The sequence below is a fragment of the Ammospiza caudacuta genome, chromosome 6, assembly GCF_027887145.1.
Source record: "Ammospiza caudacuta isolate bAmmCau1 chromosome 6, bAmmCau1.pri, whole genome shotgun sequence".
Taxonomy (NCBI): Eukaryota; Metazoa; Chordata; class Aves; order Passeriformes; family Passerellidae; genus Ammospiza; species Ammospiza caudacuta.
In genome coordinates, this window is record NC_080598.1 from 1,352,131 (window position 1) to 1,369,972 (window position 17,842).

General features: G+C 35.0%; 1 long non-coding RNA gene across 1 annotated transcript; it reads left to right on the forward strand.

The window, feature by feature from the left end:
• Positions 1 to 3,162: 3,162 nt before the first annotated feature.
• On the forward strand, positions 3,163 to 15,969 carry LOC131559468 (uncharacterized). Its single transcript, XR_009274883.1, has 6 exons — positions 3,163 to 3,188; positions 9,928 to 9,958; positions 10,089 to 10,134; positions 11,375 to 11,408; positions 12,904 to 13,067; positions 15,878 to 15,969. It is a non-coding gene; the product is annotated as an uncharacterized LOC131559468 (long non-coding RNA).
• The last annotated feature ends 1,873 nt before the right edge of the window (positions 15,970 to 17,842 follow it).

A 17,842-nucleotide genomic window follows, 5' to 3' on the forward strand; every position in this document is an offset into this window, starting at 1 on the left:
TTCACAGCCTCCCTCCCATCTCTACTTAGTCAGCTCCACACCCACCACAAAGCAATCAGTACACTGATCTATAGCAAAGAGAATTCAGAATTCACTGAAGGAATTTTCATGCTGAAAATGCATATCCTTATGCAATTAAAACTGAATGTTAAGTATGTTTAAACAATTTGGAAGGAGAGAAGATATATGTTATGTTTGGACATAACATAAGTTATGTATGGACAAGATACATAGATATATAGACAAGATATATATTTTTTCCTAATTAGTTTGATATTTGAAAATAAGTGTATGAAACATTTTTTTCTGTCTCACTGAAGTCCACAAAATGTCTAAAATACTGTGCAGTTTAAACTTGAACCTGATTCTCCCAAATCTATTTTAGATGGTCATTTTCAGCCTAGAAAAGTAAGGAGCCTTTAGGTGAAAAGAGTTGGAAACTGCAGCTGTTGGAGGACCTTGACCCCATTGTCATAAATCATAATATATTTGCATGTTTTCCCCTCTTCCATTCTCTCTTGCAAAGAAGGGGATTCTGAGTTAAAGCTGGGTGAGAAATATGGCATTTGGGCCTAAATATGGCAAATATGTGCAGAAATGGGCAAATGGAGGGGAATATATGGAACTTTAACTTGGGTGATATTCAGCCCCTTCAAAAGAATTCCATGATTGTGTTAGAACGGCATTTTGAAGATACTGTAACTACAGTTAAAATTAAAAGGAAAAAAGGAAAAAAAGAAAAGAACCCCAAAAATGTCATTGATGTTGTATTCTCTTTGTCTTATTTTAAATGGGATCTCTTTGGACAGGCAGCATCTCTCCTAAGTTTGGTGTGCAGTGTCAGTTGAGGAATGTGCATTTTACCGAGGCAAGAGAGGCGTTTTCCACAACTGAACATGTCTCGTTGCAGCTGAACGTGGGATTTTCGAAACGGGATGCATTCCTTTTAAAACGTACAAGATTTGTAAATTTTTCTCCTCTGTGTTGTCTATGAGCACCTTGAAAAAGACAGCTCAGGATCTTGCCCTGCCTGACCTGAGGCAGGAGTGATGGCTGAATAATGCCATTAGTATTTTCCTCTTGCCTCTTCTTTTCAACACAGCTCCATGAACAATGAATTTCTCCTGGTCAAAGTATTGCCATTTCTGTCAGCAAAAAGTAACTTGTGCACTATCTTTCTCAGACTTTCCTTCAAAGAATGACAGGTAATTTCAGCAGCATCACTTCAGTGACAGTTTCTGCTTTAATCACACAACTTCTACAGTGATGATTCATCTCCTTCATAATTTTGCATTGGCTGAATAGTATTGCACAAAATAAAACAGCTATTGTATATATGCTCAAGTATTATGATTTCTGTACGAGCTGGAGGGAGGTAAGCCAAATATTCAATAATCAATTATTTCAAAGTAAGTGTAGCAAGAAAATAGTATTTAAAAGAATGCTATCAAGAAATGCAAGTTTTAAATTGACTGAGCTATATGACTTTATGTTGTTCAAGCTGAAAATTTGGTTCAGCATAAAATCTTAGAGGTGGGAGGATTCTCTCTAAAACACCAGCTGTAATGCATGACTAGGAAAAACCAGAACAATGTGGGCATGGACAGTAAACATAATTTAGAATTTTACTGTGGGCATAAGAAATGGCTCGTGGTGTTCCTGTTGTGATGGTACACAATGGGCCAAAACATGATTATGTTGTTCTAAAGTTTTCTAAAGGTGAGTTTCTATCTTTGCTGGCAGAGTTAAAAGTTAAAAATCACTTTTTATTAAAAGCTATTAGGATTTAACAGTTAAACTAATGAGAATCAATGCATTTGGATGGTGAATTGGAATCAGAGGTTAAATTAAGCAATTGTGACCTTTCTAGAGTTTAGCATGGTAATTTTATTCAAAGCAGACATTCTCTAGTCAAAATATACTGCCAGAACAAAAATAATAGGGAAAACCAAGCCCCCCTCTCTCTGCAGAACCCAGTTTAATTTAAATATAGCTCACACACTTCCCACTGCTAGGGAGGCTTGCTGAAGTCACAAAGTTCTAAAAAATTGGTTTTCTACCATGATTATGGTAGAATCATAGAATCTACCATATAATCTACCATATGATAGATTCTATGGTCCACACCTACACATAAACAATTTTGCTCAACACAGTCATCTTTCTGTGTGATTAAACAATTAGATTTTATAGCAGTTGTAATTTTATGTTTTACTTGTAAAGTCTTTCAAGAAGATCTTTCTGCTGTCTGTATGTGTATAGCATTTGAGATTTAGATTTATTTTTCAAGAGCATTTATTTTTTTTCTTTTTTAAAATGTTTAAATTAAAAAAAATCTATAAATAAAATTTTAAGTTTTTAGTTCATATTATTTCATTTGGTAAAAGACACAAAACATTTTGCTTGACCTGGAACTACCTTCACACCCTCCCCCCCAGGATGACTTGGAATATGCAATTTCTTGCATTTCTAATAAATTTGTATATGTAGAATGCTGAACTCAAAAATGACTAGTCATTGCAGGACTAGACTTGATTACAATTTCTTGTGTTTGTAATAAATTTACCTATGTAGAATGCTAGACTTGAAATGACTGGAGTCATTGCTGGGAATCTAATGCTTCACAGCTCTGTGTTCTGCATGTCTGCATTTTATCTAGAGCACAGGTTGCTTTGCCAAGGCATTTGTTCTCTTAGTGGTAAATGTTTTCTTTGTAGGTGTTTAGGGCTTATTCTATGCCTTTATTTGATTTTTTTAAGGTTGTTAAAGAACTCGATTTTAATTATTTTTGCTAACACCTTTAATTTTTAAAGTTTTGCATGTGAGCACAGAGTTTGTGGTGGTTGGGAGTGGGGCTGTGGCTGATCCCCAGTTGTCTCCAGCTGTGCAGGACAGGTGAATGCTGTTGAAGGTGAGGAGCCATGGGGTGCCCAGGGGTGCTGAGCAATCACACAGAGGGCACACAGGGGCAGGGCATCAAGAGCAGGGCATAAAAGGCTGGGCTGAGGGACCAAAAAAAAAAAAAAAAAAAAATAGAGCTTGCAGCCTCCTAAAGCATCCTGGTGTTTCTCTGCATGGGCTGAAGCTTTCTGGAATTGTGTGGTGACACTATAGATTGTGGCCATCTCAACTGGGACAGTGGCACCCTGAGGATGACTCTTGCTCCTCCAGTGAGATACTAGCACAAGGTATGTGGAGAAAAAGCTGGCAATATCATAGGTGGTAAAGCAGCGTTTGTAGGACAGGTATTGCATTTACTACATTGAGGGCTTATACTGAAAAGTGAATCCAGACTCTTTTTTTTGGCAATTAATCATAAGTGGTAAAGCAATGGTTGGAGGACAGGTATTCTGTTTACTACATTGAGGACTTAGACTGAAAAGTGAATCCAGACTCTTTATATGGTAATTTATCTTAGGTGGTAAAGCAATATTTGTAGGGCAGGTATTGCATTTACGACATTGAGGACTTAGATTGAAAAGTGAATCCAGGCTCTTTTTTTTTTTGATAATTTATCATAAGTGGTAAAGCAATGTTTGTAGGACAGGTATTCTGTTTACTACACTGAGGGCTTACACTGAAAAGTGAACCCAGGCTATTTTTTTTGGTAATTTATCATTAGTGATAAAGCCACATTTGTAGGACAGGTATTGCATTTATTACATTGAGGGCTTAGACTGGAAAGTGAATCCTGTTTTCTTAATAATTTGTGTGGGTTGGTGCCCTTAATTAGAACTGAAAATGACAAATAGTCAGTGAATAAGCTTGTGATTAAAGCTATTGCTTTGTGTTATTCTAGCATTTTAGTATTTGCACGGTTTTGATCTGTTTTCAGAGATTGATTGTCTTTTGTGGGTGCTGCATTGGTATGAAAGCTTTTGCTTGCAGTTTCAATGGAATAACACACAGAGTTTCTCTCTTCCACCCTTTTATGTGTTCTAGAAGTAAGACATCATTCCAACTCTGTTTAAGGGGGCTAAAAATTATTTCTCTGAGCTTTCTTTAATGGTTACTTTTAGCAAATACCTATATCCTTACACTATGAACTTCATTAGGCATTTTAAAATATATCTTCAAGGCTGTTTTTTCCCTTATTCATGAATGTCTCTGTTTTTGACACCAAAGATTTTTAGTACATGACTTTAAATAAGTAAATTTAGTCTGTAAACAATCTTCCTATCATGGAAGAAATATGTATGGGAGACATAACATTTGTAAATTAATAAAAGGAGCATTATGTTCTTTAGGTTTTGCACCACAAGAAATGTCTTTGCAAGCAGTCTGCTTTTTTCTCTTCTAGTCCTAATAACTTTCAGAGAAGCAAAGCAGAGTTTTAGGCCACATTTTAGGAAGAGAGATGGCTGCCTTAATTATGAACATTTTCTGGCTATTTCAAAGTTTACAGCTGCTTTCAGATCAAAGGTAATAAATTAATATGCTCTTAGTTATTAAAAGAAACATAGGGCATGGTCATTAAAATATTTATAATAAGAAGAGTGTGACATCCTCAGCTAAATAGTACCTGAAATTGTCTGAGGAGAAACTGGACCATCAGAATTGTTGTAAAAAGAGCCCACTACTACTCCTTCCTGCCTTCCTACTCCATGTGATGAAAATAGTTCTCTCTTCAGTGTAATTTTTCAATTTATGTATTATATGCAGAATATTTATAGTATTACCGTCAATACCTACTGTTAGGATGCATTATTACATATCTTCTATATTATAATAGAAACATCTTACATTTTTTCATTAAATTTGATACTTAAGTAAAACTAAATGCTCCACACTCAGTTCTACTCACCTATAAAATTCTCCATTGGAAAGCACAACAGAACTGGCTGAATTTATTTGTCACCGTGAATGTACCTACCTTATACTGCTTTGTGTAGACAGTACATTCCGAACAGGAAAAAATTTTTTAAAAAAGTTTTTATTAATCTGGGACTGAAACTGCACTAAACTCCATTATAATGCACCTTTCCTTGACTCAATCAATAAAAATACAATAAAATGTCATGACATCAAGCTTTCCTCTTTCTGTCTGGCAGTACAAGTATCTGGTTGAACAGGAAAAACCACCTCTGCTTTTTAGTGATATTTTAGAATAGTATCTGGAGTTGTTTGTTTTGAAAGCTGAAAATATCCCTTCATAGGTAGTTTGTTTTTTTAAACTGTACTTGACTAGGAGTGATTCTTTTGCCTGAATGAAATTGATATACATGAGGTCAGAGTCATGAAGATCTATTTTCTTCCAGTAGTTTCTACTTAAGTTAAACTTGTATTGAACTAGGCAATATGTGTTGTTCTTATGGGTCTTAGTGAACTTTTGTATATTAGAGTAAATGCTGGAGAAAGAATGCATAAATAGGTAGAGAGGAATCCCACAAAGTCCAAGAAAGGGAAATGCCAAGGCCTGAAGCTGGAGCCATAATCCAATCCACAAGTACAGGCTGGGCTGACAGGGAGCAAAGAACATGCATCTTGATTTTTTCCCAGTAAAATTCAGTGAGTGGATAGGAAGCAAAAAACTGGACAAAAACTGATGTGTGGAAAATTCTACTTCAGCATAAGAGGGAAAAAAAGTTTACTGTGAGTTGCTCAGACACTGAAGAGTTTGTCCAAAGATGTTTTGGAGTTTCATGCTGACAGATATTCAAAATACCCTGCAGAAAACCCTGGCCAATGTGTTCTTCTTGAGCCTTCTTGGAGCAGGGATTTGGGTAGAAAAACCTCTGGAAATGCCTCCCAAGCTCAGGCATTCTGTGAGCCTGTGAAGGCACCAGGTGAGCTGCAGTAAGGTGTCAGAATGACCTGTGCTCAACAATTCTGAGCACACTGGGGCTGAGAAAGCCTTCTCAGCCTCTCAATCACTGATGCAATTGCATCTGTGTAGGTTTCTGTAAATCATTCAGCTCTGAATGTTTTGAAAACAGAGATGAACATCTGGAGTTTGGTCAGCATTTAAAAAAGGAAATACCTGGGAAAATTATTAGGTTTTTTGTAAAAGACTTTATAGACTTGATTAGCATCTTCCATTTGTGGCACAGCTCCTTGTGTAAGGAGCTCCTTCCCAATAACAATAAGGAGCTGACAAAGTAATTTTTAGTCCAAAACGTTAAAGCCTGATGTAATACTGAGATAGATAAACTTGACTTCAGCAAGGTGCTCGCAAAAAGGCAGAAGGAGAAAAGAGGGCAAAAAGATAGGATGTTTTCAAAATTAGTTTAAAAATGCAGCTTCTTCATTTGTTATGGCTCTGTTTTTCCAACATTTCATGGGTGAAGTCTCCCCAAAACTCTTAATGACAGAACTTGTGCATGGACTGGGTTGCTATAGATTATAGAACAGCTTGTGCTGTGCTTACATTCATCAAGATAAATATCAAACAAGAGAGATGGAGAATCTTGTGTGCCCCAGATTTCATGAAATGAAACTGAGCTGCTGTATCTCTGTCTTAAGCAAGTTATAATTATCTCAAACACAGATGTAAACATGCAGTCCCATCCTTTCCACTGCACTTTCATTTAGTTCCCTTCCATGTCTCTCTTTACTCCTAAACAAGGAGCAAAGCAGCCTGTTGTTACTCCATATTTCTCTTTTGGTCTTAAATTTGTCCAGATTTCAGTTTTGTCTCTGAACTTCAGCACAAGAGCAGATGGAAAGCCTAGATGTAAGTTTCATGTGACCAGAGTGATTCATTCATTCCAAGCCGAACATTCACATGGAATTAAATCACTTCCATAGGTGGTTTTAAAACAGGGAAACCCCTTGCTGTGTTTGATTCTGAGCTGGTGGAATTTACCTAGAGGAGCTGAGGCAGCACAGTGACTCTGGGAAGGTTTCTTTTTACAACTCACAGAGCAGTGTGAGTGTGGCAGCAAGTTTGACATTCATTACCTTTCTTGTTCTGTGGAGACACTGTGTGTGATTACTCTCCTGCAGGCCATCACAAGTTGTCACTTCTGGTTGCTGTTGGCTTGGATTTGCTGTGGTCCCACACACTGCTGTTTGCGAAGTCACAGAGCTGTGTTCTAATGTCTGCAAGTGTGTGCCATTCCTGCACATGATGAAAGGATTGAGGAGTGAAAATTAAGGTTGTGCAGCTTTCTTTTGCTGCCTGGAAAAATAAGTTTCTACTAAATATGAGATTGTCATTCTTCCTACTGAGTAAAACTTTGCCAAGTTCTTTTAGCCTGACAATATTTAGGTAGCATCATTAATTAGCAGGATGCTCATTTCAATCCAAGCCTATTTTAACTTATACGTAGCAAGTTACTAAATCTATTAATTTTCTACTCTGACCTGTTATAAGCTGTTCTAGTTAAAAAAAAAAAGATGTGCAGGGTGTTAGAAGTGAAGAAAGAGGCATAAAGTGCATTGGAAAACTCCCAAATGTCCCCTGCAAATGGACCCTATTCAGAATCAGTAAGCGTGTGATGAGTGAAGTGGTTTTGAATATCGCCTTTAGATTCCATGCTGTTACAAGGCCAGCCCCGAACATGGCAACTCTTATTTCCACACACAGTACCTCTTCACTCTCAATTTAACCCAAAAATCTGATGAACCCATTACTCCATACTTGATTTCATGGAACAAGGAGTAGATATAGTTACAAATGATCAATCACAAGCCGTGAACCAAAGCAGCAAGGCATTAACAATTCACACCATTTTGGTCCACTTGCTCAAGCAGAAGATGTGCCAGCATATTTAATGCACAGCTACTTCCTTCAGTCCAGGAAAGACATGACTCATGCTCATTTTAGGAACTGAGGAGCCTTGGTAGGTTTTCATGCCTACTAACCACCCAGGGTTAGAGTTTGCACTTCTAACCAATTAACACAACCAGCTGTTCAATAAAGGGCATGGCCATGGACAAGGTTTTAAATTTGATTTTGCTCAGGTAAAAAAACAAAAAAACCCAAAACAAACAGAAGGATGACCAGAGGAGTGGTCCCCACAAAAAAAGTGCCAAGTTGTGTTGTAGGAATTTGTAGTGTACTATCAACATCTTGTTCAGCAGAATTGTAACACTGCAGACCCCACAGGCATATGCCGTCAATTTAATGGGATCACTGGGAAAGCAAAGCAGCTGTGAAAGATTGCTTTAAGTACAGCAATCGTGTACTTGTCATGCTGCTCAATGGTGGAAAAATCCAAATTCGGATAGGCATCAGTATTTAAGAAAATGACTGCTAAAGCATCTCTCCTAAGTACCTTGGGGACAATAGGGTTTGACATATAGCATATAAACAAAAGTACACAGTAGCTGGTAGATTAGTTTGTGTTTGAATAAAAACACCCTGATGTAATTTAGGCAACAGAGGAAAATGCATGGTCTCCATCATTGTTTTCCTATACAAATTACAATTTTGGACAGTGTGTGCCAGTTGCCCTGGACAAGGAACTGCTAAATGGTTGCTAAAAATCAGAAGTTGCCATCTATTGCTAAAAATCATGGCTGCTAAAAATTAGAAACATGAAGCACTGTGGGCACCAATTCAATCTAATGCCCTCAGTGATATATATATATATATATATATATATATATATATACACACACACACATATACATACATGTATATATATACAGTGTACAGGGTATATTGAAAGTACCAAAGTACCTTCAGGGAAAAAGCTTTGTCACTAGGAAGTATAAAAAGAATTTTTAATATTTTGGTCATATTGAAAGATCTTTGTGTCCCCTAATGGAAATAAATGTTCATGATTTATTTCTGGTTGTTCTGATACTGCTATTTGCTTAAAAAAATTTTGTAAAAGCCATTTGGTACCTTGTTTGCTAAGAGAAATTGACGGAGAAAGGAACTCAGCACAATATAAATAATACCATAAGAAATGATGTCTGTGCTCCAGTAGGGTCATGGTTCTAAGTAAGAAGGAAGTTCATAAACTGAATTTTGGTGTATTTGCATTTTAATTTTTTGCAGTCCACTGGTGATGATTGCAAATTGCCAGGGAGTGATTTTCCCATTCCTTTACATTCTGCTCACTTTTTTTGGATACCCTACTGGATTTCATCCTTTCTGTCACTCAGTTTGAGAAAACTTACAGTCTTATAATTTTCAGCAAGTTTCAAGACAAGAGAACGTAAAAAAAATTCCAGATTTCTCTCTTCCATTTGCCACAGTGGTATCATGATGTTTTCTCCATCAATTTAAAATCCCTGGGTTTTGTTTTAGGGAAAATTTCACATCTCTTTTCTTCAGAGGAGTGTAAAATGACACTGTGAAACAATTATTTTCTTCAAGGAAATTCGATGCTTGTCATGTGATTTGAAGTCAAAAAATCAATAAGGGGGAGAATAAAAACAATCAAGGTGTATTTACACTGCTCAGCTTAGCTGAGGAGCAAAGTTCCTTGCGTACTGTCCTTTTATCCATTGCTGACTCCAGCACATGGAACTGCTGCAATGGGGAAAATTACTCATTAATAGAGGGAAAAAAAGCAGTTTGCTTCTAATGCAGGATTTTAAATTCTGCATGAAAGTTAGAAAGAAAAGGGATTTTGCCTATCATTTAAAATGTTTGCCATAACTTAAGGCTACCTTCCTTTGTCCTCTAAGTTCCCGCAGGACACACCACGATGAGTTGTTCCTGAAAGTCAGCCCATGCACTTTCCTGCAAGGGTTAAATTTACCTTATTTTGCTGTTATTGACCTTCCTGGTCCTGCCTCACAGCTCAGTTTGTAATGTTTGATCAGCTGTAATTGACTTTACAACAAATTTGCAAATCTTTTGGAAATTTTGCCTGTATGCTCTTTTCACCTTGCTTTGTAGATTGCTTTGTGTTAAACCACAGTACCAAAGCACTCCTGTGGAGTTGTGAGTTATTTTGTGACGTCATTGCTGATACTCTTTCAGTTTTTAAAAGGTGATAGTTCAACCTAATTATTTCTTTGTTTTAGGTAAATCACCAAAATGAATGCAAGTCTGGAAGTAAGTATCTTCATTGGAAGTTATTCTTGCTTACCTACATCAGCTCCAAATAAGAACAACAGAAATGTTCTTAAACTTGGGAGAATTTTTGAAAAACTGAGTTGTTTTTTTTTTTTTAATCTATCTTGAGGACTTTTTATGTTGGGCATCTTCTGGAATCACCATACAGAATAAAGGTATGGAATGTCTCAGTGGAAGTGTACTCTTCTGAAGTGATTGCTTTGTTGTTCTACCTTTATCCTTTCTGCTTTCTACACGTTTTTGTACTGCATTGGATACTTAATAACTTAATATCATTGATATTTTGATTATTAAGAATGGGGGGGGGGGGAAAGCAAGAGTACAAGCACTTTGAGACTATGAATCTGGAAACAATAAGGTTGAATGTGGCATGAAGTAAATACCATTGTGGATTAAGTCAGCTGATGTTTAAGGAAATGGTTATTGCTTATAGAAGATTAGTTGGGTCTGATAGTCAGGGTTGCTGAGTAATTTGGGTGCTAGTTGTGTCTGAAAGAGGTGACCCTTTGAATCTTTAAATTCCAAGCTACCCCAGCAGATCTTGTCACTCTCCCTCTCTGGTCCTGAAGGTCACTACCTTCAGAAAAAGTGAGCCAACATTGGTGCATTATATTGATGTTCAAATAATTTCTGGTAAAACGAAAGTGCTGTAAGTATTATAATTGGTGTTTCAAATGTAACAGTCAGTGCCAGTACACAGACATTTTTCCACAGCTATGTTCCAGTTTGCACTCAGAAAATCAGTGCTACTTGTTTTTATCTTAATTTCTGTGAAGTCTATCCTATGGTAGCTGAGCTAAAAAGCACTGAATAAAAACCAAGTTCACTTCAGTTAATTGCAAACCTTCCAAAGACATCACTGGGATCAGATTTTCATTCTTTTATTTTGTTTAAACCAAGTAATTCTATAACCACTTCTTATCACATAACATGAAACATAGATTTAATTCTGATGCTGCTCACTAAAGTAAATTCACCCCTACCAGTGTTCCTGGTCAAATCTCATTCATTATTTCACCTAATCTACTTAATTTAATGTCTGGCTCCCATTAATGAGAAGTGTATTATTAGAATAGTCTATTAATGTATTTTAATAGAATAGTATATTATAGAATAGGCTGGAAAACTATTATTCACTTGTCAACTTGAGATAATTTTTGCTCATGTTCAATTGCATGGCCATATCCTGAGAAATCAGGTTTTAAAAGCAAGTATTTAATAGTCTTTTGTGTGTGTGTGTTCTGGTTTGGGGTATTTGCTTTGATGAAATATTTTTAAAAAGTCTTGCAGTATTGCTCTTTAATACTAAATGAGATAATAATTAGAGTAGGTTAATATCCATATTAACCTGTTCAGTGAATCTTCTGTCTTATTTTAAATCTGGTCTCCCTTTAGATAAAAGACAAGTGTACAATATGGAAGCTCTAAGGTATGTTTGTATGAGAATATATGCAATTACTCACTAGATGATCAAATTTTAGAAGGAAATTGTGGAAGTCAGAAGACCTGGACCTTAACAGCATTTTAAAAAAAGTAATGCCTTTCACAAAAATTAACACAATTTTGCTTAACCATGTGCTTAAATAATTCCTGAAATACGCTGACTGTAGCAGAGGGAAAATACAGTCTGTTGCATCATTACCTGTTTCTTTATCCTTGAAGACAAATTTAACCATATGAGATGCTCCTTCTTTGTCTGTCCAAAAGTCTGCAGTTATTAAAGAACTTGCATGTGAAAGTTCCTTAACTGAGGCCTTGGTTCAGACTCTGCTCTCACACCTGAGTGAAGAGCTATTGAGGCTTCATATTTGCTATACCTAAATGGAGCACACCTCCTACTCTAATAAAATATAGAAAGTGTAATTCACCTCCTCTGGTATTTTGTCTGACAAAATCTGCAGTTCTTTGTCAGTCTTTATGTTCCTAGGAAATCCACCTTTTATACCAGCACAGCTAATGTGAATCTTTATGACCACAGACTGACTAGATGGGGAAATTATATATATATAATTTTGTTTGCATTGTTCATGTGCTTTATATGAATTTATTTCATTTTATTGCTCATAAAATCAGATTTTGGTGGTTCCTTCCCCTCCCCTGAAATGTTGCTTAATGTTATTTTATTTTGCTGTATAAGAAAGGCCTGCATATTTTACAGAGAAATGTGTGCAGAGCACGTGCACCTTAGTAATGCCTGAAGCCAAAATAACAATTCCTTATTTACCTCACATATTGCCATTAGGCCCCTTTGAGAGAATCCTTTCAACCTTTGCAGTGACTGGAAATCTAAGAGCAGCAAGGAAAAGATCTTGTTGAGAGCATTGCCACAAATCAATTTTATTTCTCTTTTCATTTGACCTTTCTTGTTATTTACCAGCCACGCTGAGCAGTTTGATTTGTTAGAAGTTGGTTTTTAGGTGGTGGCAGAGAGGAGTTTATACTAAAACAGCTTCTGAGAGCTTTGATTCTGTTTTATGAATGCTACCTTTGCAATATTGTGGGTGTGTGTCAGCCCCTGAACAGCAAACTGTGTACAGAAACAACATGGATCTTGCAATTTGATCAGGACAAAGCAAGTGGGTTTCAGCAAGGTTGGTTCCAACTCATCTGTGATAAATGAGAAGATAAGGCAATCAGTGCACACCACGACAGCTAGTTAGGCACACTTCAGAGCTACTCAGGTGTGCTCAGCGTTTCCTGGGGGTGTCTGCACATAAATACCTCCTTCATGGTGGCCACTAGAAATGCAGGAGTTGCTTTTCCAAGACTTAACCCAGGTCAGATATAAATAATAGATATTAAGAGTTAGTTCTGGTGCCGAGGCTGTGTTAGAGGCTGTATATTTCAGTTGGGTCAAAAGAATGCATTTTCTGCTGCTTGTTTGGTGGGGGTTCTATTCTCGTTTTCTTCTTTTCTTTGCATAGCTCCTCTGCTTGACAGATGCCTGCAAAATGTCATCAGACCTTTGTGTGGACCTGTTTGGGTCTTTGAGAGAAAAGCTTTCAGCCTCTCAGGAGCAGAGATTTACATCCAAGGAGTTCTATTGGCCCTGCACCAACAAGTAAATCCTGCAAAGTGTTGCAAACAGGTGAGTTGCCCCACTCTTTACAAGTCTGCTTGTCTGTTTTTCTTTTCAAATGTACTGATTGTGTAAAACCCAGCTGTGCCACGTGCTGGAGAGGCTGCAGTGCCTGTTAGGAGAAGGAGATGCTTGTCCTGTGATTGCAGAGCCCACAGTAGAGGAGTTAATTGTGTGTCTCTCTCTCTGGTGGTGTGGGATGGCACGAGTTGCATTTGTGCTGAGCCGGGATGGAAATTCTGTGTGGAATTCCCTGATGGAAATCCCTGTGTAGAAATTCTCTAAAGCCATCAGTTCTCACTGCTGTTCTGCACAGACAGCTTTTAGTTGTCTCAAAAGTCTTCCTGCTCTGAACTAACTTAAATAATGATTCAGTTGAAACATGTTATAAATAAATAAAACGATTCTAAGTACAGCTGGCACAGTGTCATGAAAAATTCAATCAATGTATCGTATTTTAAAACCTCATTATTTTAATTTCTATATGCGTGCCATCAAACAAACGTACCAGAGGCGCATTTTCAATTAGAAAAAGCAGTGGAAAACAGATACTCACTATCCTGTCTGACAGTTTAGGAGCAATTTTTTATTACTGAAATTTTAGGAAACATAAGTGAGAGGAGCACTGATCTCGCTGAGCACGGCAACATAATTTCATTTACGTGTTTAGGAATGCGCCTATTTTTAAGGACTAGGTGAAAACAGGAGCCAGAAAGGTTTTGAAGGCAAGAATGAAATGCAGCAGGCAGTGGGGAGGCTGGGATTGCCAAGTGCTGCTGGCCCCGGCATCGAGGATGAGCAGCTCCGGGCTGGAGGAAGGAAGGGGGCAGAGGAGCAGGCACGGGGTCACTCGCTCTGTTCACACAGCGCCGCCTGCTGCCAGGGCCGCACGGGGAAGCCAGACCTGCTCCTCTCCGGAGCTAGCAGCGCTCAGCTACAAAAATCAAACAAAAAACCAAAAATGGGAGGGCGTGTGAAAGAGAAACGAGGAAGGGAAAAGAAAACTTGTTTCAGAATGTGTCTTAGGCGGTATGTTAAAAAGCGGCAAATATCTTTACACGTTTTGTTGATAGTTCTAACCTTTTAAGATAAAGTTGCCGGTCGCAAAAGCCACAAAACTGAAATCTACTGCTTTCCAATGTCTTAAAACATTAATATTAACTCTTAAATAAATACTTGTTTGCATTATATATATTTGTATTTAGCAAGTATAATGGCAATTAGTTGAACAAAAAAGACAACAGTTTCTAAATAGGAACTCACATGAAAGTCATTTATTGACTACTTTTCACTCCTTTCTTTAAAACATATATAAAGGCACTTCAGTAAATTAGCTCTATGCTAATCATTCCTCTGGTGATTATCTGTCAGTGTTCAGTAGGAGATTGTACATGACAAGAAAAATTAAACCATTTTAGTGGATTTCCAATCTCTTCTGATTACATATGATTCTTCATAATGAAAGCCTTGCATATAGGTGTATGCTTATATAATCAGCTTGCACATTTGTAACGTTTAGGAGTCCAAATTACGAGGATAAATGTCAGTATAGCTATGACAGTCTAGAAAAATCTTAGATTAAAATATTTTAATAAACATTTTAAACTGAATTAAGTGGTCAAATGAAAATTTTACAGCACAAGGATGTTAAATGTTTTGTGCAGTTAATGTGCCAAAATCTTGTGTTGAGTTGTATTACTTTAAAGATACAACATATAATTCAGTGTGAAGTGTCTCTCTCTGGTAATTTTTCCAGCCATTTTCTCACTGAAGTTGTGTTAGTACTGAGCATAAATGAAGTCATTATGGCAAATGAGTTTTTTTTCAGCTGTAGGTATAACAATTCTTTTCACTGTGCTCTTACACCTTTTTGTTTATGTTGACCTTGTCTGAATAAAGTTTGTTTTGTAATGAGCACGTTGTGCTGTGAGACAGACCCAAGTTTAGAGGCACATTAAAAACAAACCAGGACATTCAAGGGAAATATTCTGACTTTGTCCTGTTGTGCTGAGGCCTGGCAGGGCAGTGCTGTGGTGGCTACACACAGAATTCACACCAACATAACATCCAGACACTGTCTGACAGCATCAAATAGATTTGCTCCATTTCCATTTGTTTCTGTGCTCTTTGGACACCTGAATTATTTGTGTTTACTTTGTCTTTTCATGTAAATCAAAGGGCAAAGCAGATTTTAAAGCAGTTCTATTCTTTGATTCACTATCACTCTGCTGAGGCACTTTAGTCTGCCTGCAGAAATCAAGCAGCACATACAAATAATAATATGCTAATACGCATAATTCTATAACGCATGTATTTCTGTTAAGTCCGCCTGGACTTCAGTCAAAAATGCATGTATTGAATTAAACAAGTGTTGTCTTTATATCAGAGCTGCCTCTTGTCCCAGGGAAGGGCAGGGTGAGGAGCCCCTGCCCCTTTGCTGGGGCGTTTGGAGCCTCTCACAGGAGACAGGGAGAGCTTCCAAGTGTTCCCTGACATGAATACAGGCAGAGTAAACCAGGTGCAACTCGGGGAACACCTGAGTGCTGGCAACTGCTTTTAGTTTTTCTTTGAATCAGTGAGAAAGTTTAAAAAAAAAAAAAAAAAGCACAAACGCTATACTGCATAAATCCTCTATCTTTTCCTTTCTAGAACTGCATATTTATATATTGAGCCATAAGCTTTCCTAAATTCTCACAAAGCTTATGTTGACATTTTAATGTCATGAATTCTGGGAGGGTAAAATGCAGCTAATACCCAAAAAACCCAAAAAAACATTAACCATCACTTCTGTTAGAATTCTTCCACTATTAATTTTGCAGAGGTCAGCCTTTTGCCTTGCTGTTTTAAACATGCTGTGTAGGCATCTGTTGGAATTTCTGGGATCCTCAAATATATCTGGGGGTTAAATCAGGTAATTTTATATAAAAGCAGGCAATTTTATATATAGTATATGTAACTATATAATTATTTTATATCATAAAAGCAGTTCGTGTTATATATAGTATACATAATTATATAATTATTTTATGTCATAAAAGCAGTTTGTGTTATATATAGTATACAAAATTATATAATTATTTTATGTCATAAAAGCAGTTAGTGTTACATATAGTATACATAATTTTATAATTATTACATATCATGAAAGCAGCTAATGTTATATATATTATATATAATTATATAAATGTTTTATATCATAAAGCAGTACATTTTATAGATATTATATATGCATATATACTATAAATGATTACATTATATATACAGTATATATATGTACATATACTATAGATGTATCTATATAGTATATGTATGATGATATTATTCTATATCATAGAAGCAGTTAATTATATATATTATATATACTTATATAATTATTTTATATAAAAGCATAATTTTCTACATATAATCTGTAATTACAAAGTTCTTTTATATCATGAAAGCAGTACATTTTATATATATGATTACAATATATTAAATCATAAAAGCAGTTAATTTTCTATGTATTATATATACTTACGTCACTATTTTAGATCATAAAAGCAGTACAATTTCTATATATAATGTATAATTACATAATTCTTTAATATCATAAGAGCAATCAATTTTACTTATTTTATATATGATTATATTATATATATCATAAAAGCAGTTAATTTTCTATATATAGTGATAATATTATATTGAATCATAAAAGGAGTTAATTTTATATATAGTAGATATAAGTATATGATGATTTTATATCATGAAAGCAGTACATTATGTATCTGATTATAATATATTAAATCAAAAAAGCAGGACATTTTCTATATATTATATATACTTATGTCACTATTTTATATCATACAAGCAATATATTTTATATATATATTTATAATAATATGTTGAATCATAAAAGGAGGCAATTTGATATATACTAGATATAATTATATTATTATTTTATATAATAAAACCGGTTAATTTTCTATATATCATAATTATATAATTCTTTAATATCGTAAAAGCAGTCTATTTTATATATTATTGTATATATCATAAAAGCAGTTAATTTTATATAATTATAATGTTATATATATCATAAAAGGAGTTAATTTTATATATATTAGATATAATTATACGATTATTTTATATCATAAAAGCAGTCAATTTTATATATATAATCATAATATTATATATATCATAAAAGGAGTTAATTTTATATATATTAGATATAATGATACGATTATTTTATATCATAAAAGCAGTCAATTTTATCTATATGATCATAATATTATATATATCATAAAAGGAGTTAATTTTATATATATTAGATATAATTATACGATTATTTTATATCATAAAAGCAGTCAAATTTATCTATATGATCATAATATTATATATATCAAAAAAGGAGTTAATTTTATATATATATTAGATATAATGATACGATTATTTTATATCATAAAAGCAGTCAATTTTATCTATATGATCATAATATTATATTTATCATAAAAGGAGTTAATTTTATATATATTAGGTATAATTATACGATTATTTTATATCATAAAAGCAGTCAATTTTATCTATATAATCATAATATTATATTTATCATAAAAGGAGTTAATTTTATATATATTAGATATAATGATACGATTATTTTATATCATAAAAGCAGTCAATTTTATCTATATGATCATAATATTATATTTATCATAAAAGGAGTTAATTTTATATATATTAGATATAATTATACGATTATTTTATATCATAAAACAGTCAATTTTATCTATATGATCATAATATTATAT